Raw genomic sequence first — 8,851 nt, forward strand, 5'->3', positions numbered from 1 at the left:
AACCTCTGATGTGAAATCTCAAATAATTTGCCCTAAAGATAGCTAAGGGCTGAATGAGAGCGGAGGCAAAGATTAGTGTCGACTACGGTTCCACGTATCAGAAAGCCAAATGCCAAAGAACTCCCTTTGCCCAACCTAGCTTTGCCCTCTCTCTTACCCTGGAGGGTCTGCCTCAGTCACATAAGGGACTGTTTCTAATCAACACGAACCCATATTAATATGCATGAGTCCGGGAAAGCTCAGTGGAGAATTCATTACCCTTAACAATGTTTTTCTTTCAAAATTGGCTGATTTTCTTTGGGAAATATGACATGATATGATTTTGTGGGGAGTTATTATTTTTGGAAACAAAACCAAATACTAATTATAGGCTTACTGCCAACAGACCCAATGCAACCTGCTGCACCTACTTCTTGTGGAAATGTTTCAATGATTCGGGCTAAATATATCCTGGTAAATGAAACCTTAAGTTCCCATGATTAAAATAGCTCTTCAAATCCTTTTCTCTCTCTTTTGCAAAATTGAAACACATATGCATATTATTTAAGGAAACATGAAGAACTGCATTGCAATAAAATGCCCTGCCAAGGCATTCAGTAGATATTATAATTCAGATGTTGTTAAGTTAAGTGGTATGGGTTTTTAAAAGATTTTAATAAGGGCTGGAGAGACAGCTCAACAGTTGAGAGCACTTGCTTCTCCTCCAGAGGACCAGAGCTCTACTCTCAGTACACACATGCATCCATTCACAATCACCTGTGATTCCAAGAGACACTATGCCCTCTTCTGACCTCCTCAGGTGCCTCTACACATGTGCTGTACACATACATACACATACATACACACACACACACACAAACACACACACACACACACAAACACACACACACACACAAACACACACACACACACAAACACACATACACACACAATCTTTTTAAAAAATGTATCATCACATGCAGAGATTTCAGTTCTATTTCTAGCAGTAAAGTTATTTATTTCCTGGTTGACATGAAGGGCACAGTTCTTGGGGGGAGAACTTTAGTTTATCAGTTCATTTTGGCACTGCTAGAGGCAGGCTGGAGACAGAGTCTTAGTTAGGGTTTTAGTGCTGTGAGCAGACACCATGATCAAGGCAACTCTTATAAAGGATAGCATTTAATTGGGGTTGGCTTACAGGTTCTAAGGTTCAGTTCATTATCATCAAGGTGGGAACGTGGCAGCACCCAGGCAGGTGTGGTGGAGGAGGAGCTGAGAGTTCTACATCTTCATCTAAAAGCTGATAGGAGAAGACTGGTTCCCACATGGCTAGAAGGAGGGTCTGAAAGCCCACGCCCACAGTGACACACTTCCTCCAACAAGGTCACACCTACTCCAACAAGGTCAGACCTCATAGTGCCACTCCCTGGGCCAATCGTATTGAAACCACCACACAGCCCATGATACTCCCTCAAGAGGCACAGGGTGTTCTTTTCAGAGACCACGGGTTAATGCCTGATCCTTTGCTGTAGAAATGAACTTTAGGACAAGCTGGTAGGTTTGACATTTATTATAAAGTGAGTTTGAATATAGATTTAAGCAAAGGAGTTAGTAGAGAGGTGTTTGGGGAAGACAAGAGAGTGAACTGAAGCATCTCCAGGGAAAGCCACACTTCACTGTCTTTACCGTAGCTGTAAGAAGGATTTGGGTGGGATCGGAAGGATTGTTAAGGGATGTAATGAGATCATGGTGTGGTTTCTGAAGACTATTGACTTGTGATAAGAAATACCTTAGAGAGAAAGAAAACCCTGTAAGAGGAGTCAAGATATTTTAACCATTCCAAAGAAGCTAACAGTCTTGTCTGTGAGATTCTCGGAAACTATCTGGGAAAAACAACTAGGTCATAAATGCTCAGGCCTTCTGCGTGGTTTGCTGCTATTTTAACATTCTTATTTAAATACCTCTGTATAAAAGAGATATGGTGTCTATGTAGGCAACCTTTACAGGCAATATTAGCAATTGTGCAGGGGTTCTTGACTCTTAGCTGGGAGAGGCCTCGACTCGACTCCAGAACGAGGGGCTTCTTTTCTTTCTCTTGTCACTGTGTCTCTTTTCTTCCTGCCTTTCCTCCTGCCTCAATTTGAGTAGAATAAATGTCTCTGGAGAATTCTACTACCAGTAGCCAGCTAGACATTAAACCACACACTTCATTAACTAAGTCAACCTAAGAGCAATGGGGGGGGTCACAAGGTTTTGCCTGAAGGCTAACATGTGGGAACTGGACATACTTCTCAGCAGCGTTGAGCTGCTCGGAGCTCAGGAGTAAGACATCCTGTGGGAATGAACAGGCATGTGACCCCTCTTACTTATAAATGAGAATATTCTGGCTGTTTGCCGGGTGCATAGACATCAGAGGCCACGATGAACTCTACTGTCAAAGTCCCCAGGGTTTTCAATTAAGGTGCTGAAAGTTCAACATCACAGACTGGACATTTCTAGGGTCTCCATCTGCAAAGCTGCTGTAATTTGGGGTTTAAGTTCCAGGAGCCATTTCACTTTTCTGATGAATTCTAACTTTAATGATTACCCACATAGATGACTTAAGATCCATATCACGCCACCTAGCTATATCCTCAATGGTGATAACTTTGACAAGTTAATAGGAAGAAAAACTAAAACAACTGAAAGAGGCAAGCAGTTCCTTTTTCTTGCTTAGTTTCTGAGATAGGAGCTCATGTAGCCTTGTCTGGCCCAGAACGTACTATGTAGCTGCAGCTAACCTTGAACTTCTGATTCTCTGGCCTCCACTTCTCAAATTCTGGGATGATGGGAGCATACCAGGCATATTTGGCTCAGCTTCATTTTTTTCCCCTCACATTATAATTTTGTCAAGGGCATGATTTCAAACTAGTAAGTGTTATGCAGGTTTTCAGGCATGTGTGTGTGTGTGTATGTATGTATTTATGTATGTATATACAGAACCTATTTCACCTTAGAGACCCATCCTAGTTTCTTCCCCTCTCTAGGCTTGGGCCTCGTCAGTCTCACTGGACCCTCCATGGAGAGAAAGATGAGGAGGCCTTAGCTTTCACTTTTCCTCTTCTTTCCTATCTGCTGTAGCCCCTCTGAGTCTGAGGTGGGGAGAAGATGGACTGAGGAAGGAGGAAGGATGTGTTTCTTAACCAGGCCTATGGTAGCGTCCTCTGCCCAGAGACTCAAGGTTACCCTGCCACCCTGTCCCTCCATGCAGTTTCCTGACCTACCTTGCATCTCTTAGCCTCGAGGTGGAAGCACCCTTGCTCAACAGACAGCCCTCTGATAGCACTGTCTCAGAGATGCTACCCAAGGCCCTCCGTGTCCCCACGAGAGTGTAAGATATCCTTGAGTCAAGAGCCCTAGGCACTGAAACCAATCAGTCGCAAATCCCTCAGACTAAATAAAGACACAGAAACAGACATGATTAAAAAGCCACCAGGCATCATTAAGGGCTCAACTGAATTTTATGCACATGAGAAGGAATTTGGCTTGATGATAGATGTCCCAAATCCAGATTACTCAGTTTAAATCCAACCCAGGCAGCCATGGACTACAACTGACAAACTGTGCACTGAGGTCTCTCTCAGAGAGAAAACAGACTGTGGAGGTTTCTGTCAGTATTTGGAAACCCAAGAGGTATGCCCCCCAAATATACCGGTTTATTTATTTTATAAACTTGAAAAAGTGTGTGCATATGGGTGTGTGTGAGCCTGCATGTATATACATATGTGTGCATGTACCCCATGTGTGCCAGTACCCCTTGGAAGCCAAAAGAAGGCAATGGACCCTCTGGAGTCGGTTGTAAGCCACCCAGTGTGAGCACTGAGAACTGAATCTGAGAGTCTTTGGAAGAGCAGTAAGTACTCTTAGCCACAGAGACATCTATCCAGCCCCTAAATATACCTGTTTAACTTCTAGTGTAGATGAATGGGATCATAGGAGTCTGAGCTTTGGGCCTGGGAGTGGAGAGGATGCAGGAAAAAAGTGCTCTTCCCTCTTTCCTGGACCCGAGCTTTACTTGGCATCTTCTCTAAGGACTTTGGCTCTTCATTTGCCCTAGGCTCCTCCACTTTGGCGTGTGTGTCCTGCCTTTTCCAGGGTTCATAAATCCCCCGTTTCCTTATCTACTTCCTTATATCACAGTCCTTCATTGAGATTCAAAACACAGCCAAGAATGAGTTAGCTGAATTTTTTTTTTCCTCTCTCTCTTAAGAAAGGGTCTCACTATGCAGCTCCAGTTGACACTGAACTCTTGATTCTCTTGCCTCAGCTTCTGGAGTGCAAGATTGCAAGCGTTTGCTACCACAGATAACTCTTGGATTGCTCCTATCTGAGGCCGACCTTCTCGTCAGTCCTCACAAGGACCTAATCCTTCCCAAAGAATTCCCTTTTGCTCGGTTTAGCCAGAGTCCTTTAGTTGTTTGATATAGAGAACTCCGCGTGTTGCAGCTTCCTGCCAAGCCATCTTGACAGCCCTTAAACAGATTTTTTTTTTAAAAAAGTGATAAAAAGTTAATGTCAGATAATGTAACTTCTTAAAAATCTGTTGTGTGTCCTTTATCAGATTCAATTCTGTTGTGATCTAGTATATTTGAAAAGTCTAATTTGTTGGAATCTACAAAGAAGAGAAGGAGGTAGAAGGGGGCTCTCTTGAGGCTATCTTGGAGGCATGACCTTGTTTAACAGAGCTGCTGCTTCCTCTGACGTCAGCGGTTGCCTGCTAACCTTTCCCTGTCAGCTCTCGCTTAGTCTCTGATGAAATAGACATAGCACTGTTTAGCATTCTCCTGGAGCATTTGCGCCACTGTACAGAGATGCTCTAGAGAAAGCAATGAGAATCTTTAGTCTGTCATGGAGGTAGAAATGTTCACACTGGGGGCTGGTGAGATGGCTCAGCTGGTAAGAGCACCCGACTGCTCTTCTGAAGGTCCCGAGTTCAAATCCCAGCAACCACATGGTGGCTCACAACCATCTGTAACGAGATCTGACTCCCCCTTCTGGAATGTCTGAAGACAGTGTCTTAGTCAAGGTTTCTATTCCTGCACAAATGTCATGACCAAGAAGCAAGTTGGGGAGGAAAGGGTTTATTTGGCTTACATTTCCATACTGCTGTTGATCACCAAAGGATGCAGGACTGGAACTCAAGCGGGTCAGGGAGCAGGAGCTGATGCAGAAGCCATGGAGGGATGTTCTTTACTGGCTTGCTCAGTCCACTCTCTTATAGAACCCAAGACTACCAGCCCAGAGATGGCACCACCCACAAGGGAACCTCCCCCCTTGATCACTAATTGAGAAAATGCCTTACAGCTGGATCTCATGGGGGCATTTTCCCAACTGAAGCTCCTTTCTCTGTGATAACTCCAGCTGTGTCAAGTTGACACAAAGCTAGCCAGTACAATTGACCCCTTGTCAACTTGACACACAAACACATCACTAGTAAGCCTCAACCCTTAGTTCTTATTCATCCCAAAGATCTTAAATAACTTTAAAAGTCCCACAGTTTTTACATATTAAAAGTTCAATCCTTTTAAAATATCCAATACCTTTTAAAATCCAAAGTCTTTTTACAATTAAAAGTCTCTTAACTGTGGGCTCCACTCAAATACTTCCTTCAAGAGGGAAAAACATCAGGGCACAGTCACAATCAAAGGCAAAAATTAAACTCCAACCGTCCAATGTCTGGGATCCAACTCACAATCTTCTGGGCTCCTCCAAGGGCTTGGGTCACTTCTCCAGCCATGCCCTTCGTAGCACACACCTTGTCTTCTTGGCTCCAGCTCCAGCTGCCTGTACTTCACTGCTGCTGCTGTTCTTGGTGGTTATCTCATGGTACTGGCATCTCCAAAACACTGCTGTGACCCCTTCAGTCCTGGGCCATCAATTGCAACTGAGACTGCACCTTCACCAATGGCCTTCCATGGCCTCTCACAGTGCTTCCATGGCCTCAGCTGCTCTGCATGACCCCTTCATACCTTCAAAACCAGTATCACATGGGTAACTCTTACACATTACCAAGTCCTGCTGCAGCACAAAGTACAACTTTGGCTATCTCTGGACCACAGCCTCTTTGTGCTCTCAGAAAATACTTCCCAGAAGATGTCACCTCAATGATGCTGGTCTCTTCTTAATCACCGCTAATTTCTTAGCTCCAGCTAACCAGCATCAATAGTCCCAGTAAGGAAAACATTTCATTTTAGTGGTTCTGGTATCTTGTTAATCACAGCTGATTCTTCAGCCCCAGCTAACCAGAACCACAGAATCTTCACAATTCAAAATAGCAATGGCCCTGAAAAGAGTCTTTAATTTTCCCTCTGAAATTACACAAGCCAGGCCTCCATCTTCTGCACTGTTCTGAACATTATCTTCGAAGCTCCTACACAATATTCCAAAGAACTCTTAACACCAAATGGATCTTCTGGCCCAAAGTTCCAAAGTCCTTCCACAGTCCTCCCCAAAACATGGTCAGGTTGTTACAGGAATACCCCACTCTGCTGGTACCAATTTCTGTATTAGTCAGGGTTCTCTATAGAGTCACAGAACTTGCAGATAGTCTCTATATAGTAAAGGAATGTATTGATGACTTACAGTCTGCAGTCCAAATCCCAACAATGGTTCAGTAGTAGCTGTGAATGGAAGTCCAAGGATCTAGCAGTTGCTGAGTCCCACATCGCAAGAAGGCAAAAGAGCGAAAGCCAGACTCCCTTCTTCCAATGTCCTTATATGGTCTCCAGCAGAAGGTGTAGCCCAGATTAAAGGTGTGTGCCACCATACCTTTAATCCCAGATGATCTTGGACTCGGAGATCTCCCTGTCTTAATCTTCTGGATTCAATCACCACTGTGTCTCAAGATCTCCATACCAAGATCCAGATCAGAAACTTCTATCTCCCAGTCTCCAGATTAGGTTCACTGGTGAGCCTTCCAATTCTGGATTGTAGTTCATTTCAAATATAGTCAAGTTGACAACCAGGAATAGCCACTACAGACAGCTACAGTGTACTTACATATAATAAATAAATAAATCTTTTTTTTAAAAAAAAAGAAATGTTCACACTGGATTTCCATCGATATGTATATATACACACACACATATATATGTGTTTATATATATATAATGTATGTATGTATGTATGTATATATTATATGTAATATATACATGTATTATATAATATGTATGTATGTATCAACTTATTGTTGATTGTATACATTTCCTGTTTAAAATGTATAATTATGAGCCAGGTATGATAGTGCATACCTTAATGTCAGCACTTGGGAAATGGAGACAGGAGAATGGGGAATTTCAAGGTCATTCTCCAATTTATATCACATTTGATGCAGGCCTGGGCTACATGAAATCCTGTCTCAAAATGGGAGCAGACAGGGCCTCAGCAGTTAAGAGCATTTGTTGTTCTTCCAGAGGATCCTGGTTCAGTTCCCAGCACCCACATCACAGTCATCTGTAGCTCCGTTGTAAGGGCTCTAGTGCACTCCTCTGGCCTCTGTAGGCGCTGCACACACATACTGTACCTAGAGGCATGCAAGCACAACACTCATACACATAAAAATAAAAATTACTTTTAAAAGAATTTTAAAAAAAAAGCAAGCAAGCAACCAACAAGCACCCAAAATAAACAAACCAACAAACCAGAAATGGGTCCCCAGCCTGGGTTTCTCACCATCGTCTCAAGGGCTGAGGGGGCTGAGGAAAAATACCAACGGAATAATAGCATTCTCTCCTCTCTGCTTCCAATTCTTCTGGGACACAACCAAGCAACCGCGTGCTCCGCCTATAGCCACGCCTCCCTCACCATGGGGCGTGGGTGGGGAGCAACACGGTGGTGGAGGGAGGTTGGAGAAAAGCCAATTTGGATTTCCAACCGCTGGATGTCTTGGTCACCCAAGAGCTTATGAGGTCGCAGAGTCACTCAGCCACTCTCACCGTTTCTTCTTTTGCAGAACAGGCACAAAAATACCATCACTGGGGAGTTTCGGGGCTATAAACTTTTTACCTACTTGAAGATAAACGCGTTGGCCTGTAGTAAACTCTCCTAAGTGTTTAGGACTGTGTAGAAGTTACTCTTAAAATTAGTCACGGATTTTTTTTTTTAAAAATTCAAAGATAAATTATGCGAATGCTAATCCACCCACAGAACGGATGCTTGGTTTGCATTCAGGATTAGCTTCTTTAAAGCCATAAGCGCTGCAGATAAAACACTCGTGCGCCCCGAGAATCCCCCAAGCTTCTCTTTCCTGATTTCCGGTACAAACTGGGCAACAAAGCATACTTTTGTTTTGTACACTTCTTTTTCTTTGGATTTTATTTATGTTCAGTGAATAAGGACACCCATAACATTGTCTGCACTACTGATAATTAAAGCTACTGGGAGAGGAAGAGCTGACATACGGAAGCTTCTACAGCAACTCAGGAGATTCACCACCCGTCTGTGGAGTGCTTAAGCCATTACTTAGTTTGAAGCTAACAGGCATGAACCAAAAAGGATATGGCGTAGTTATTTCACCCTTTTGCCAAATCAAAATTGGAGAAATTATCTAGGGCGTTCGTCTAGTCTCTGGAGGATGTAACTATTTCTTAATTACCCAACTAGAAAACGTAAGTGCCCCTGGAGAGTTCTCAGGAAACATTAGGGAGAGTTTATTTGAACTCCTGCCCCAGAGCGATTTCTCTAGTTGGAACTCAGCCTTTCAGATTTAGATAGCACCGTTTTTTTTTTTTTCCCCCTCAAAGCCTTTGAGCTGCTGAGCCTTTCTTTGACCAGTGTGTGTAGCAGACAGCATCCAAGCTCAGAACAAGAAGGTGGGTTGAACTTGTCAAAAAAA

This window comes from Mus pahari, chromosome 16 (assembly GCF_900095145.1).
Source record: "Mus pahari chromosome 16, PAHARI_EIJ_v1.1, whole genome shotgun sequence".
NCBI lineage: Eukaryota > Metazoa > Chordata > Mammalia > Rodentia > Muridae > Mus > Mus pahari.